The sequence below is a fragment of the Lissotriton vulgaris genome, chromosome 3_1, assembly GCF_964263255.1.
Source record: "Lissotriton vulgaris chromosome 3_1, aLisVul1.2, whole genome shotgun sequence".
Lineage (NCBI taxonomy): Eukaryota > Metazoa > Chordata > Amphibia > Caudata > Salamandridae > Lissotriton > Lissotriton vulgaris.
The window spans coordinates 1,904,242,345-1,904,259,864 of NC_141689.1; positions in this window are offsets into that span (position 1 = coordinate 1,904,242,345).

Here is a 17,520-nt window from a genome sequence, read left to right on the forward strand (position 1 = left end):
CAATTCAGGAACTCTATTTAGACATCATTGAGAAACCATTTGATAGGGTCCTTTACTTTAAATTTAGAACAGGAACTCTTCCTCTGCATGCTTTTACATCCCAGTGGAAACCACCAGCACAAACTACAGAGTTCTGCCTAGCGTACATATCCAGACCAGAGTCAGTGGCGCACTTTTTGTTTGAATGCCGGGAGTACGTTCTACCACGGAGGAAATGGCTTAAGCACTTGTGCCGCCAGCTGGGGACTAGGCGCCACGAGCAGGCATTACGCATTCTAATGTCAGACTGCCACACCTTGTATGTTTGCACTCTTGCTAAGTTCCTCTCATGGGCTTGGTGTATTCGAACTAAAAGGCTTAAAGCAATTGTTCAATTCATTTTTAATTAATTACTAATGAAATGCTTCTTTTATCTATAAAAACTGAAACTTTTTTAACCAATTTTATTTTAAATTGATGTACTTCCCTTCCCCCTTTTTTCCCTTCTATTTAAATGAATTTATGTATTTTATTGTGTAGCTTTTATGATAACTTTTTATCGAAATAAAGCCTTTTTGACTTGACTTGATATTCTGAGTTCAGGCATGCTAAACGCCATTATTCGATCTTGTCCCATTGGAAATTTATACTTATAAGATGTTATGAATAAATTCCCATTCTATCCTATTGGACGGATAACATTCCAATAGTGAAAAACAAAATTCACTGTTGTTCACTATCAGGACATGTTACACACATCAGGACATGTCCTACCTTTCACACACACTGCACCCTGCACACACAGGTACCTTGGGCCTACCTTAGGGGTGACCTAAAAGTCAGAAAAGGGAAGGTTAGGGCCTGGCAAGTGGGTGCACTTACCAGGTCGACATGGCAGTAGAAACTGCATCCAGACACTAAAGTGGCAGGTCTAAGAACCCTTTGAAAGGCTGCTTGTGTGGTAGCACAATCAGTGATGCAGGCCAACTAGCAGCATTTGACTTACAGGCCCTGGGCACACACAGTGCACTGTACTACGAGGCAATACTTCCTCTCTGTTGGAAGAAAGAGCCGCGTCGAGCGTCCATCATGCTGCACAACTGAGCTGAGAATCCAGGGGGCAGCAGCCAATTTTCATTCAAGGCGTTCGGTACTGCTGGTTCCTAACAATAACGCGAATGAGCTAATTTGGAACTGCTGCAAGGCCCCAAGAACAGGCTGGTGCTGACGCCGGTAGCACAGGGGAAAAAAAATAATTGTCTGGAATTGAGGAGGCCAAAGGGGGTTCCTCGCTGAAAACACAGCAGCTGGGGGTGTGTTACAGCCCAACTACTGCCACTCTTGTGGATAATGAGCACTCAAGTCTAGTGAGACTATTGTGATCAAAACAAGAGATGATTTCTTGTTTTGAAATAGAGAGTGGAGTCCTCGATGTACACGCAGCCAAAAAGAGAGAATAGGGAGGAGAGAATCCGGCTGCATGCAGTGACCTGGAGAGAGGGTCTTGTTTTTTTTCATGACCATATGAGAGAAGACATGTTTTGTTTTGTTGTCTTTTGTCTTCTGAGTAGGGGGGTGTCTGGATTTTGCATTCAGAAGCTGTTAAGGCACAAAAAGGAAAATGAGAGGAGAAATCAAGCTGCACAAAGTGATCCATTGGGGATCCCAGGGAAGTTCAATGTTCAAGGCTCAACAAAGGTATCACAACATCACACCTCTGGTGAGTCTAGGATTAAGGGGTACAATTGATTTATCTAATTGACTTATATTTAATTTGCCCATCAAATGCATTCATCTTCTTTCTAAGATACTTCTAACCAGCATCCTGGGTTTATCTCACTATAGTTATACATTATTAAAAATACAAAAAAGAGACAAACTCTTTAGGAGCGGCTAGCCTTGTAAATTAGAGCACTATAAAGAACAGCCAGGCTGACTTTGCCATAACACCAAGAAGATACAGATGCATTACAGAATATAAGAACTATAAACTAACAGTAGGGGGTAAAGAAGGTCAGAGGGTGAGCTCTAGGCTCCCCCCAGAGAGGAGAGAGCTAAGCTGGCCTTGGAGGCAGTCCGCCTACTGTGGATGTGGCTTGCGACCAGTTTGTGCAAACTCCTACACTTTCACCTAACTAAAACAGCTACAATAAGTCATAAGAAGAAAAAGGCACCACAAGGAGCAAGAAATCACTCAAAAGAGAACATCGCAGTTATTAAATCTCACGCCTCTAGCCAGTTAACTCCATATCCATCCTCATCTATATCTCCATCCCATCTCCTGATAGAGCCAGGTACAGAGCCCTGCAGGTAAGGAAGATTAAAATGGATCTTGTTAAAAGTGCTAAAAAAGACAACCCACCTTGCATGGTTGCAACACTGGTGGCAGAACCTGATCCCAATTTAGTCCGCACAGATCTACTGCCTCCAGGTCACCAGGAAAAGCAACAGGACATGCCTCAGAAAGTAGAAAAGTCAATATATCCTCTCTCTTCTGTAGGAGGGTCAAAGGTGATGCTTCAATGCAATCTCCCAATACTTGGCCCTCCACAATCAATACCTATTTGTGACATAACTTGTGATGTGGGGCAGCTGAATGAAAACTTTCATTAACTCTCAGCTCATTTGACACAGGCTGAGCTCAAGGTATCCTCACTCGAAACAAAACACAACAAAAATGGAAGCAATTTGATAAAATAACCAACTGAACTTGAATATTTGCAACTCAAACTGGATGATATGGAAAATTGAGCCCGATGACCCAATCTGAGATTTACTGGTATACCTGAAGATTAAGAAGTGGGCAAATCACCGGTCCAATTTATAAACAACTTGATTCACAAGACCGTTCTGCCCGAAAGTGCAAAAGATATAGGAGACCTGATGATCAATAGGGCTCATCACATACCAACAAGTTGTCCATCAAATGCTACTTTCCCAAGAACAATACTGGTAAACTTTGGGGATTTCAGAGTCAATGAACAGATTCTATCACAGTAATTCCCACAAAAAATCGTTCACCTCTCCTAAGAACTTTTCTTTCATGATCTACTCAGATATGTCCATTTTTGCTACACAAAGGCGAAGAAAATTTGTAGGCATGATCGACGATTTCAAGCGCCATAATTTGCCGGCTGGGTTAATCCAACAGTCCAAACTTAAAGGTTTGTTTAAAGGGAAATCGCATATATTTCAGTCCGTAGAATGAGTTCGGGAACGGCTTATCTCGCTCAAGGGGGTGGAGGCGAAAGAGGAAATAGCAAGTAGCATTCAGGCCAATAAGAGGAGCAGATATAGAAGTATTAGAAATAAAAGAAGAATATTTTGTATGTTAAAAGTATGTTCCTAAACACGTTAAGTATATTCATTTATATTTATTTCAGTCCGATTTGATGATGATATTCTGGTAGAGGTGGAAGCAGTGGAATCTACAATAAGATTACAAATCAAAAAATCAATAACTGGTCCAAATGGTTGAGCAACTGATGCTTTGTATTGGGTCATGCAATATCAGCGGTAGCAATAATACAACAAAATTAAGAGCCATACTTCAATGGCTAACGGCTAATCAAACGCAGTTGAACCTACTTCAAGACACGCATTTTTTAAAAAGTATGCCCATACCCAAATGGCCAAAATTTATAAAACAGGCCTTTTTGGCCTCAGCAGATGCCGCTGTTAGGGGTATCGCAATTCTTATTGCCTGCTACTATCAAGGAGAAGCTCTCCAGATCATGAGCGATCCCCTTGCCAGATGGGTGATGGGAAATTTAAAATTGGGGGAGCAAACTCTTCATTTACCCAGCTATTACGGCCCTGTGCACATTGAAACCCTAGCACTGGAAAAATAACTGACCTACTAATTCCTCTACAAGGTGCTAATATTATTGGAGGAGACTTTAATTTTATTCAGAATCTAGGATTAGATTACTCTTGAAAAAATAAATACCAAAATAAATTATTAACCGCTAGATACTTGGATAATATGATTCTGGATTTCGCGTTTGCAGATCCTTGAAGGGCCTACCGTACAGCTTGCAAATAATTTACATATTGTTGAAAAAATACAACACAGCATCCAGAATAGATTTCTTTTTAATCTCCCACCAGTGTGAAAAAAGGGAGTCCTGGATCATTCCTGCTCTCTATTATCGGTCCCAGTAATAGAGATCAAGGTAAAAGCTGACTCAAGGGAGCGGCCAGATGGATATTAGACAAAACCTTACTAACGGAAGAGGGCTGGATTAAAAAAAAGCAGACACTACTTATGGAGTTTGCCATTATAAACGTGGGAACAGATAGTCCCTTTGCGGTATGGAACTCTTGTAAGGCTTTTTTTCAGATTGGAGGCAATTTCTCATAAAGCTAGAATTATCAAAGATAAATTCTGAACTAATCTTCAATCTCATTCAGAAATAATGACCCTTAATCTAAACTAGGCTCGTAAAAAAATCAGAGACATTTATGAACATCAGGAAATAATAAATAAAAAACTTGTTCCCAAAATTGGTATGAGGACAGCGAACAAGCTGGCAAGCTTCTGGCAATGTCTGTAAAGAAAAATCTGAATTATGCCATGGTAAAATCCATCTTTGATGGTTAGACAGGTCAAAATGTCCATCAGACGGATGAGATTAATATAGTTTTTCTAATCACACTATGGTTAAACTATATACAACTTCAATACCTACATCATCAGAAGAAATAGACACATGTTTTAATACAATTTTGCTACCTCGTTTAATATCCCTGCAAAAAGGCCAGTTGATAGCACCAATCTTCGAGATGGAGATTTATGGGGCTTTAAAAAACACACCTAGCACCAAAGCTTGTGGCATCAATGGCATACCCATTGAATTCTATAAAATATTCCTGCCATAACTAACACATATATTGCTGTCTTGATATAATACAATCTTAGAAGATTGCCATATTCCAAAGACATTTGTCAAAGCCGTTATAGTTAATTTTTTAAAAAAGGGGAAGTTTCCGAGCACACCCAGATCTTATCGGCCTATTAGTTTACTAAATAATGATTACAAACTATTCACGAAAATCTTGGCAACAAGAATTACCCTAGTTGCTGCAAGTTTGGTTCATGAGGGCCAATGTGGCATTTTACCAGAAAGATTCCTCACCAACAATACAAAGTTTTTAGTTCAGGCCATCAACTTATTTTCAAATAGTAATAAGAAAGCAGCAATTATTATGATTGACGCAGAAAAAGCTTTTCATCAGGTCAATTGGAATATTCTTTTCGTGATATAGTAGAGCCCAGGACAAAACAATAATTAACTCCAATACTGCTGGTATAGTTGAGATCCAAAGAGGTACTCGACAAGGTTGCCCAATGTTGCCCGTTTTATTTGCTGTGTATATAGAGCCATTATCGAATTTGATACACCAAACCACTTAATTAAGCCTCCAATAGTCGGGTACCCAAATTAAAATTATTTGCAGACAATCTAATCTTCTATCTCGAGGTATAAACAACAAATATCAAACAAACATTCAACATGAATAAAACATTTTACAACTTAGGAGGGTATAGAATCAATGACAGCAAATCCAAGATCCTATTATTTAATTGCCATGATCAAATTCTACCCCAGACTCTTCAGATTCGAGTGGCAAAAAATAACCCTGTTCAATACTTAGGTATCTGAGTCACACATGATTTTTCACAACTTTTCGCACTTAATCATACCACAAAGCTTAATAAGGTAAGGAATATCCTAGATAGCTGGCATAACTTTCCCTTATTGATAATTGGAAGAGTAGCATTAATAAAAATGATGGTACTTTGGCTATTTAATTTTATTTTTTCAAATGTCCTTATCAAGATTCCACATAACTACTTCCTAGAAATAGATCAATTAGTGCGGAACTGTATCTGGGTAGGGAAGAAACCACGCACAAAATTGATAAGATCACAATTGAGTCCTGAAGAAGGTGGTTTAGGGCTTCCTACATTTAAAAATACTTCCAAGCTGCCTTGTTAGACTGGTGTGGATGTGTGGCATCATCCCACATTCATTGGCCCAATTTTTATCTTCACCAAATGCTTTTGAAAAAAAATATAGACCTAAAACCCTTTATCAAAATTCCCAAGCTAGCTAAACGCTATAGATATAAGACGCCCTGTATAAGTCATGATAACGTTAAACAATTGAAGGAAGAACATTGATATACACTTTTACATTTACAAACTCAACTAATACACTGTAGGGAACTAGGAGTTGCAATTGATACACCAACATTAAAAAGATGGGAAACGTTGTGAAACGATCAAATAAAAGATCTAGTAATAGAAGGCAAGATGAAGTCATGGGAACAAATCAGACATAAAAAAACTGAAAATGTCTCAATCCTAGTATTTTCCTACCTCCAAATCTCCAGTCTAGTGCAAAAGCTACAACACCCGGAGGGCTCACTTTCCACAACCGTTACACATGCATATAAATCAAACAAAAGACAGGAATTGGGAACTGGTATCATATTCTCCAGCAATAAAGGTATAATCAAATAGCCCAGAGAGCTCTCTTAAAAATTCAGGTGACCACAGGGTGTCATATAGAAGCAGCCTAATGGAGGGATTACAATAAATGGTCTATTAAGGCAATTTGCGGGGTGAATTTTAAATGTATGGCACTCTTCTCCAGATGGCAACTATACTACACCTCCTAGATGTCCCCTCCTAGATGTATTTATCAAAGAGAGTACTTGCTTCATATTTGCTTCTCTTGCCCTAAACTAACTGACTACTGGACTAGGGTCTTTCAGTCAATTAGCTGGCAACTTAAACAGAACATAGAGCCCAATCCTACTGTTCTTTTATTCGGGATCCCAAATCCAACTTTAACGGTTCGACAAAAACAATTTGCTTTAAATGCTTCGAATCTTTAATAGTTAGATCTTTTGTTTTACAAGAATTGGAAATCATCGGATTTACCGAAATTTGCACAATGGGTAGTGAAAATGAGAATCACAAAAGAAAGAGAAAAACTATACACCTTTTGAATAGGATCTATCAAGAAATGTGTACAAATATAGAGGGGCGGACTAGAATCGAATACATGTAGACACAACAATAAAAGCATCAGGTGAAGAAATGGATACGGATAGCTGGCAACAACTATACCTATTCATTATATATGTCAATACGGTCCATTTGTCATACTTTACATATATTTATGATACATAAAGACTTATCTGCAGCAACAAGATTCCTTTTTTTTTAAAATATTTTTTATTTGCATCAAATGAACACAAAGAAAAAAGTCATAATAAACAAAAATCACATTTAAGCATTACATTGATCACAAACAATAATGAGGTCATATAGAAAGGAAAAAAAAGGCAGAAAAAAAAGAATTTAGAAAAAAAAAGAAAGAAAAAGAAAAGATGCTAATATTAAGACATAAATGCTCCCCGGATTTTGTCAGTTTTTCGTTTAGCCCGAAGGCCCTTTGAGGTAGCAAGGGTGGACTCCATAGCATAAATTTCTTTAACAAAGCCATTCCATAACAGTTGGTGAGTTTTTCTGGATCCAAGCTCTAGCAATAATAAGTCTTGCACACGTAATTAAAATGTCATTAAATGCATTGAAGCCACCACATATACCAATCAGTACATCAGTTGATGAAAAAGAGATAGGTTGAGTAAGTCTGTCCGAGACCACCTTAAGTATACCATTCCAGTAATCATTAAGCATAGGACAAGATAAAAACATGTGAACGATATCAGCCCCGCTTAGATCGCATTTAGGGCATTTTGTGCGTTCACTAAAGTTATTATTCCTTGCCCATTTAGGAATTCTCACTGGGGTGTGATATAGTTGACATATAGTTTTAAACATTTGCAATTTAAGGCTAGAAGAATGAACTGACATATTTAAGCTCTTAAAAGATAAAGTAATTAAATCAGGTGGTACATTTGAGGTTAACCTTCTATTCCATTTCTCAGTTAGTTTTATGATATCACTAGTATTAAAGTCCAAGAATAGCTTATATCCTATGCTAATCAGAGCTTGGTCTGATTCTCTGTAAATATAGTTCCAAAAGTCAGAGTCTATTACCAAATTAAGTTCTAATTTCTTCACTAAATAATCTTTAATCTGATAATATTTAAACCTAGCCAGTTCTGATAAGTTATAGCATTGCTTTATTTTTTCAAATGTCATAAATCCTTGATGGTCATACAAGTCTCCCAGGAGTTTAATACCAGATTCTAAATATACTCGACATGTTCACTCCTGAGAAATTGAAGGAAATCCTGGGTTACCCCAGAGAGGTGTTTTATAATGAAGGTGAGAAACATTACATTTCATCATGATAGAACGGCAGATATTAACAGTATCTCGTAATGTCTTAAATTTAACCCTTTTGAAATAATTAGGGTCATTTAATCTGTAAATAAACATATTAGCATCTTGTCCGAGCAGAAATTTATGAAAATACAAACATTTATCAAGAATTGTTAGGCTACGAAAACGAGTCAAACAAGCCGACCAATAATAAAGTTTGAAATCCGGAAGAGCCAGGCCTCCTTGACTAAAAAGAAGTTTAAGTGAGGAGACTGCACGTCGAGCTTTTTTATATCCCCATATAAAGCTGCTAATAATACCTTCTAGTCTGATAAAATAAGAGTTATTAACACGTAAAGGAATTGCACGAAATAAATATAAATATTTAGGCAGGATTTTCATTTTAATTAAATTTATACGCCCAATGATATTAAGGGGAAGTTTGTGCCATTTTTTAAATTGCATTGCAGTCTCTTTTAATAATATTTCATAATTTAGAGCCACAACAGAGTCAATATCAGAAGAAATTTTAACACCTAGATACGTTGCGACCCCACAAATGCCTGGAGTAGAAGCAGGAAGATGGTGATTCGCAACAATTTGAGTTTTAGTGGTATTAAGTTTGTATCCGGAAACTGAACCGTATACACCTGCTTCAGTTAGAATACCTTTCAAAGCTTGGGGCACATCCGAGGAAAACACTGCTACGTCATCCGCATATACAGTCATGTCCAGCTTATTTAAGCCATTAAAAAAAGGATTGATTAAAGCCTGACGTTGGAGTGCAATTAAAAAGGGTTCCATACCCAAAGCAAAAAGCAGGGGTGATAAAGGACACCCCTGTCTTGTCCCCCTCTTAATTGGAAACATAGAAGAGTATTTCCCCATATAAGATACTTTACCCATTGGATTATCATAAAGTGATTGAATCCATCTCAAAAATTGGCCGTTAATGCCAAATGCCTGTAAAGCTGCCCATAAAAACCCCACCCCACTCGGTCAAATGCTTTTTCTGCATCTAGTAAAATCAAACCGAGTGGGGCGGACTGAATCCGTGCAGCGTCGAAAGCAGAGATGGCCATATTAATATGCGTGGTAGTATCGCGTTTTGGTATGAATCAATGTTGCTGGAAAGATACGAGCTGAGACATAACTGGCGCAAGCCTAATAGCCAATATTTTAGCAAAGATTTTGGCATCGCTATTAATAAGCGAAATTGGTCTATATGATCCCCTCTCTTGAGGTACTTTACCCTTTTTTAAGAAAAAGATGATTTGAGTTAAATTCCTAAATTTAGGTTCTTGTTGTCCATTGCCAATAGCCCGAATCACTTCCATTAATAAAGGTATCAGATCCTCAGCGCAACATTTATATAATTCCAGAGAAATAGAATCCTCCCCTACTGCTTTCCCTGTTGCTAAGGAGTTAATAGCATCCCTAATTTCCATTGCTGTAATGTCTTCCTCTAGTTGTACTGTTTGTTCTGGTTTTAAAACATTCACTGTGTTAAGTTCTATATAGTTTTTAATGCTATCTTCCGAGGTTGTAATTTCTGGTGTATATAAAGCTTGATAATAAGAAGCAAATTGTAGCAGTATTTATTTAGAGTCGCTAACCAGTTGATTATTGTCTATAAGCCAAAAGTTTTCATATTGATCAAGTTGATATTTTTTTAGTTTATTAATACTTTTAGCTCTGAGAAGATCTTTTAATGCAGCTTTAAGTTCGATTAGTTTAAAATTAAGTATATCTGAGATCGGTGCCCTATCAGACAAAGCCTCTGATAGCTGGAGCTCAATGTCTCGTATTTCACCAAGCCTTTTCTCATTTAAAATTCAATGTTCTTTATTTTGCCGCCAAATATATTGCTGTGTGAATCCACGTATGCCAGCTTTACAGGCATCCCATACTATCAAGGGTTGACTAGACTGAATATTTATATAAATGAATTGTTTTATATGTTCTTTAAGTTGACTCACAAACCCAGAATCAGTAAGCAAATATCTTGGAAATGAGAAAAGACATGGAGAAGATTCTTCAGCTGTAATCTCGAAAGTTAGAGAAATTGGATTGTGATCTGAAGTTACCCTTGGGTAAATGGCCATTGAGCAGTTACTAAGACTGAGGACAGAGTCTGAAACCCAGATCATATCTATGCGTGAGCATAACTTATGGGCTGCCGAATATTATGTATAACCCGCTAGTTTATGATTTAAACATCTCCAAGAATCTTTCAGAAAATGAGTAGTTGCTAGATCCAAAATTGCAGCTCTAGTTTTCCGCATTCTCTGGAAGGAGTTTTTCCTAGTTGTGTCTAAATTATAATTCATAATACAGTTAAAATCGCCCAAAACAATATATTCCCCTTCCCATCCAAGCAATTCTATATTAATCTGATCAAAAATATTTGGTTCATCTTGATTTGATGCATAAATCCTACATATTGTATATTTTCGACCTTCCAGCTTTATCTGAGCTATAGCCCATCTACCAGCTTTGTCAGTTAGTGTCTTGAGTATCTCGCCCTTCAAGCCATTTTGCTTTAAAATCGCCACCCCTCGAATTGAAGCATTAAATTTAGTACAAACTATTATATCACATCCTAATTGTTTCAACAAATGCTTATCTTTGTAAGGTATATGGGTTTCAGTAATTACCACAATTTGAGGATTATACATCTTCAGCTCTTCATACACAAGGCTCCTCTTTGTTCTATTGTTTAAGTCTGAAACATTCCAAACTAACCATTTTATACGATGCATTTCAAATGATAAATATCCCTATCTATATGACCTCCATAGCCAGTTAAATCATTTTTATAATTCTTATTATTTTTATATATTTTGTGTCTTTTGATGCATTTTTTTCCCCCAAACATATCTTCCTCTTCTTCACCCCACACTACACACCAACCACCCCCCACCCAATAGTTACCTGCTGGTCCCCCCGTTAGATCGACTGCCGCTATTCTGGCAGCCATTGAGCGGATTTAATCGCTTATAGGATCCAAGCATTCAATATTGATCAAAACAACAAAAAAAGGACCATACTTCATAGTGATCACTGTCTAATATATACCATAGCTACACAGGCAAAAAGACAGTCTTAGTCTAGCAAGAAATTAGAACGAATAACAATAAAGCAAGAAAAATATGTAAGCATAGCATTGGTCAATAACTTAATCATTTCCCCGATCGCCAAGAGGCAATAGCAGTATCAACCTCATTTACTTCCAAGAAAAAATAGGAACGGCCATTTTTGATTACTTTCAGTTTTGCAGGTTCCTGTAAAAAAGCTTGACATCCAAGCTCTTTAATCGGATCAATAAATTGTTTCAATTTCCAACGTCGTTCCAAGGAAAGTCTGCTTAAATCAGATCTAACAAAGAAAATGGTTGAATCAATGGTAACTGGAGTGTTTGGCCGTGCTTTTAGTGATATAGCTTGGCGCAGCAAATAGTTGCCTATATAAATCAAAATTGGTCGTGGGAATTTACCACTCTTATCCCTTTGAACTAGGGGTAGTCTATGAGCACGCTGGATCTGAGAATCCCAGTCCCAATCTGATAAATCAGGAAAAGCCTTTTGAAATAATTGAGTAATATATGCTCTCGGATCTGCTCCCTCGGCTCCTTCTGCAATACCAAAAACACGTAGGTTCTGCCTCCTTTGTCTGTTTTCTAAATCTTCGAGTTTGGCTTGCATCTGAAGAAGTTGAGAGGCATGTTTGTTCACAGCTATTTCAGAACGTTGCGATTTTTCCTTCGTTAGAACCACTCTTTGTTGTAATTCCTCTATATCTTGGGACACAGCCCCCAATTTACAAGCCATCTCTTGCAGTGTAGTTTGAGTTTTGTTATTGTCTTCCCTCATCTGCTGATAGTGAGTTTTGGCTTCCTGTTTCTGTTCATTTAAGAGCTGTAATATTGTCTGAAAGGATGCAGATACCTCCCCTTGAGGAATCCATTCTGTTGATGCAATAGAAGAAGAAGAATGAGCTGGATCCTCCGGAATTATTTCTTTTGTTAGCTCTACTATTGGGGCTGGGTCAGTGCCACCTATTGATGCTCTATAAGTACTAGCTATATCTTGAATTGTATTATTGCTATTACTATTTGATGAAGAAGTAGGGGTATCTCCCATAAATGTCGTTGGTGATACAGAGGGGTGCTGGTGATCCGATAGTGTAGAAGACATAATTTCCTCAGATGGTTTTGTAAATTCTTTACCAAAGCCAGATAGATCGTGTCCTTCCATTAAAGCCTTCGCCTTTGTAGTAATCTGAGTGAGAATGGGTGCTACATTTGAGATTTGATTAGAGTCCGTTAGTCCAAGTATATTTACCATAGTATTAGCAGTGCTTACTTCTTCGGTTACAGTAACTTGGTCATTAGGGCTGTTACCTGACAGTCTCATAGCCATTGATTTAACACCGCCCTTAGCCTGCACCCATTGTCTAATTGGACTATTCTCTGCTATCGCTTTCATAGTGCTTGTCTTAGATTTGCTAATAGTTTTTTTGACTTTATTCTTATTTTTACCCTTCAGTTTTTTAGTATTGATAGCTTTGTCTTTATCTTTAATTGATCTTAAAGCTGTATTATTCATCTGTCTCAGCACCATGAGTATTATCAGTATTTTCACCTCCCTCAGCCGCTCCCTTGTCTTGATTTAGAAGAATATTAGTCATTTCAGACTGAGTGGGGTTCATATTGGTATTGGTATTAATTACCACGTTCACAATCTGAAGCTCTGAAGTTTCATTAGTTTCACTAGACAGTGTACAAGAACCAGTAGCTAAGCCTGTAAAATTTTCATGTGCATTTACATTTGCAGTCGTTTTTATCACAGGTGGATTATTTAAAGTACCGTTGCTCTGACCTACTGCAGTGAAACTGTGGCACGTTGTCTCAGGCACTATTAATTGGATACTAAAAAACAACGGGTATGTGGAGGGTCGGAGGGGGAATATTTAGTGACCTTCCTGCTCGCTCCCCTATGCCTAGATACAAAACACAAAAAGAGCAGGTAAGGTCTACACATGATGTGTATCTACAATAGTGACTGGGCGGCAATGTTGGTGCACGTATGAGACACAGGGTCTGTCAAAACAGGTTACTAAGGGTCACATAGAGGGACTAGCAAAATTCCCATCAGACCACCCATGTGGCGGAGTTTGCGTCATATGGGAACTGTTGATCAGCCTGTCCCAAATCCGACCAATAGTGTCAATAAGGGAAAAAGGTTGTCAAAGGAGTCGACCTCTTGTGACACCAAAAAGTATTATGAATAGACAGAGTGCAGTGCTCAACAAAAAATGGTTTGTATAAAATTAACTACCAGGACACCAAGAAAAACTTAACATAAAGGGCCAAGTGTCAATATTAAAAACACGCCGAGTAGTGATGCTACCCATAGGCGCTAATAAAATGTGGTCGACATGTTTCAGCTCTCAGAGCCATTGGCTCAGCTTTCTTCAGGACCTTAAACAAAATAATAGCTACTGCAATTTACATGTGGTGTGTATAACTAACAAACAAATTTTTGATTGTTGATACATAATTACAGAATTACATAACACCAGAAAGTGGTATACTTAAATGTCCACTGGATGGAAAAAGATGTCATCTTCCTGTCAAGTGAAGAAAAAACACATAATAGTATGGCAGACAGCACCCTTAGCCCACACGACCACCCTCAACGCACACGCAGAAACAATGCAGACACACTAGCAGAAATAATTTAATTTATATTCTGCAATCCAACAAGCATATTAGCTTCAATCACTCAGAGGCATTTCCTCTCGGTGATACTCACCCAGCTTTGTGTGGGTGACGACCTCACCTCACCCGGCAACCGCTCGGGGGAATGAGGCCCCGCTCTAAAGTATAGAAATACAAGACACAGTAAGCACACAGCTTTACGGTATCTAACCCAATGGTTCTATACAAATAACCTCACTAGTGTGTGCTAGTACGTAAAAAGTGACACCGAGCGGTTGCCGGGTGAGGTGAGGTCGTCACCCACACAAAGCTGGGTGAGTATCACCGAGAGGAAATGCCTCTGAGTGATTGAAGCTAATATGCTTGTTGGATTGCAGAATATAAATTAAATTATTTCTGCTAGTGTGTCTGCATTGTTTCTGCGTGTGCGTTGAGGGTGGTCGTGTGGGCTAAGGGTGCTGTCTGCCATACTATTATGTGTTTTTTCTTCACTTGACAGGAAGATGACATCTTTTTCCATCCAGTGGACATTTAAGTATACCACTTTCTGGTGTTATGTAATTCTGTAATTATGTATCAACAATCAAAAATTTGTTTGTTAGTTATACACACCACATGTAAATTGCAGTAGCTATTATTTTGTTTAAGGTCCTGAAGAAAGCTGAGCCAATGGCTCTGAGAGCTGAAACATGTCGACCACATTTTATTAGCGCCTATGGGTAGCATCACTACTCGGCGTGTTTTTAATATTGACACTTGGCCCTTTATGTTAAGTTTTTCTTGGTGTCCTGGTAGTTAATTTTATACAAACCATTTTTTGTTGAGCACTGCACTCTGTCTATTCATAATACTTTTTGGTGTCACAAGAGGTCGACTCCTTTGACAACCTTTTTCCCTTATTGACACTATTGGTCGGATTTGGGACAGGCTGATCAACAGTTCCCATATGACGCAAACTCCGCCACATGGGTGGTCTGATGGGAATTTTGCTAGTCCCTCTATGTGACCCTTAGTAACCTGTTTTGACAGACCCTGTGTCTCATACGTGCACCAACATTGCCGCCCAGTCACTATTGTAGATACACATCATGTGTAGACCTTACCTGCTCTTTTTGTGTTTTGTAACTATTAATTGGATCCCATCGTTTGCCAACATTTTATCTTCTGTATTACCTTGAATTCCTGCTTGTTTCTCTTGCTTACCGGGGTTCAGTTTGTCCAGATCCAGAGCAGGAGCCGGAGCATTGTTAGCAGATGACGACTTTTTATTGGAAATTGAGTCATTTGTTAACAACACTGGCATAGGTGCCGGCGTTACCGTTGTTTTCCCGGTCGTTGCTATAGTCCGGGTAGTCCGTGCGGGAGGTTTCGGCGCCATTCCAAGAAGATTCGCCCTCACTGTCGGCGTTGTTGGTATCACGGAGAGTCGTTGAAGCAGCCGCAGACCAAACCAATTGACCGCCGTACAACCCTTCGTGGATTCAAGGGTTAAGCGCTGTAGTCTAGCGGAGCGTAGCAAGCTCCCTACTCGGCTCTCGATCAGCCGAAATTGCAGCATTCGGCGTCCCGGTAAGCACCAGTCAAGCTCTCCGTTTGTTGGAAGCAATATTTTTCGGCACCAAGCAGCGTTATACAGCGTTATGCAGCGTAGGGTAGCAAACCAGGATTTATCAGTTCGCATCCATTTAGTGTTTAAGAATTATGCTCGCACCAGCCCGGACCCGTTCAGCGTTCCTCCGCTCCGGCGGTGTCAATCCCCCATCTTGGACAGTCAGAGTTTCCTCGCAGCAACAAGAATCCCGAATATATTATGTATGCCAGTAAACTATACTGTTTTACTAGTATATTTAGAAAAGAAAGAGAGGAGAGGAAAGAGGGAAACAAAAAAAAAACTTTTTGAACCCATATATAGATGTCCATCCCAAAGCATTGAATAATTGAATTGTACATAATTATTACCAGCGTGCAGAGGTCTTATAATGGAGTTTGCCACAACAAGGATAAACCATGGCACGGAAACAAAACACAGAGGATACCATGCGGCAATGAGTGGTGGGGGCGGGCCCTAGAACGAGTGACGCCATAGCGCTGACATGGGGAGGGCGGAAAGCCCATTAGACACAAGAATTGGTTTTATTTTTCAAATAAAAATGAAGGACTGGGGCTGCTGACCCAGGGTGTTTACCCCAGATCTGCCCACTAGACTCCAGGGATTGTTTTTCAAAATACAAAGATAGGGGTGGAGGCTGGTCAAAAGGGCATGGACATGACCCAACCCTCAATATATGTAGAATAGTATTTCTGCTTCCCAGGTGGACAAATAGGATTACCCTCGATTTGCCCCCAAGGATAACAGCCCATTGGACACCAGAGTCAGCTTTTTTGTAAACAAAATTTAGGCATCAGGACTGCCCACCATGGCATGGCCATGACCCCACCCTCAATATATATGGAACAGTCTTTCTGACCCCCAGGTGGGCAGAGGGGGTAAATAGCCCTGGTGTGATCTCCCAGGGTGGACAAAAAGCCCACTAGACACCAAGGATTTTAAAAAATAAAAATATTTGGGTGGGGGATGCCCACCAAGGCATGGCCAAGCCCCAGCTCAATATATATAGATTGTTCTCTCTGGAGTCCCAGGGGGGGGGAATTGAGGGATTATACCCAATTTGCCCCCTGGACTCGGGAAGCCCAGTAGACACCTGGGAAAATAAAAAAAATAAACATAGGGTTTGAGGCTGCCCAACATTGGAGTGGCCATACCCCACTCCAGAAATGGCACAGACACTCTTTCAGCCCTCTGGGGTGGCAGATTGGGGGGTGTTTAACCCCAATCTGCCCCCCAGGGAACATAAAGTTAACTACACATCAGGGGGAAAAAACATAAAGGTAGGGGCTCCCAAAATGTGCATTCCTATGTTCCACACCCCAAAAAAAGGACTCAATAGTCTTTTTGCATCTCCTTGGAGGCGGATAGGGCATTTATCCACAGTTTGCTTCCCCTGGGGGCATACAGCCCACTAGGAAAAAGGGATACATTTATGCAGGATTGTTTTGGGGGCATGCCCCCTGGGGTATGATCCCATGCTCACCCTACCCTAGGGACCAATAGGCTTTCTGCCCCCAATGGTATAAATAGGAGTATTAAGTGTGCCCTATGCCCCCTATTGGCGGGGGCATAGGGCACACTAAACACCAGGGATTTTGAAAATGGGCCAAAACAAACAAAAGGAGGTGGCAGCCTATTCTGGATTCAAACCATTCCCCTACCTCCAAAGGGGCAATAGTGTCTTTCTGCTCCCCCAGGGTCAGATAGGACTTTTGTACTAATGGAGGAGGTTGACCCAAATCTACGTGATGAGTAGAAATTCCACTACACATCAGGCATTTTTCATTTGGAGCAAAAGAAATGGGTGTGTGCATTGCACCCTAGCATTCGCCACACCCCATCCCATAAGGGAAAACTCAGTCTTCCTGCCCCCCCCCCCCGGGTTAAAAAGCCCAGTGTAAGGCA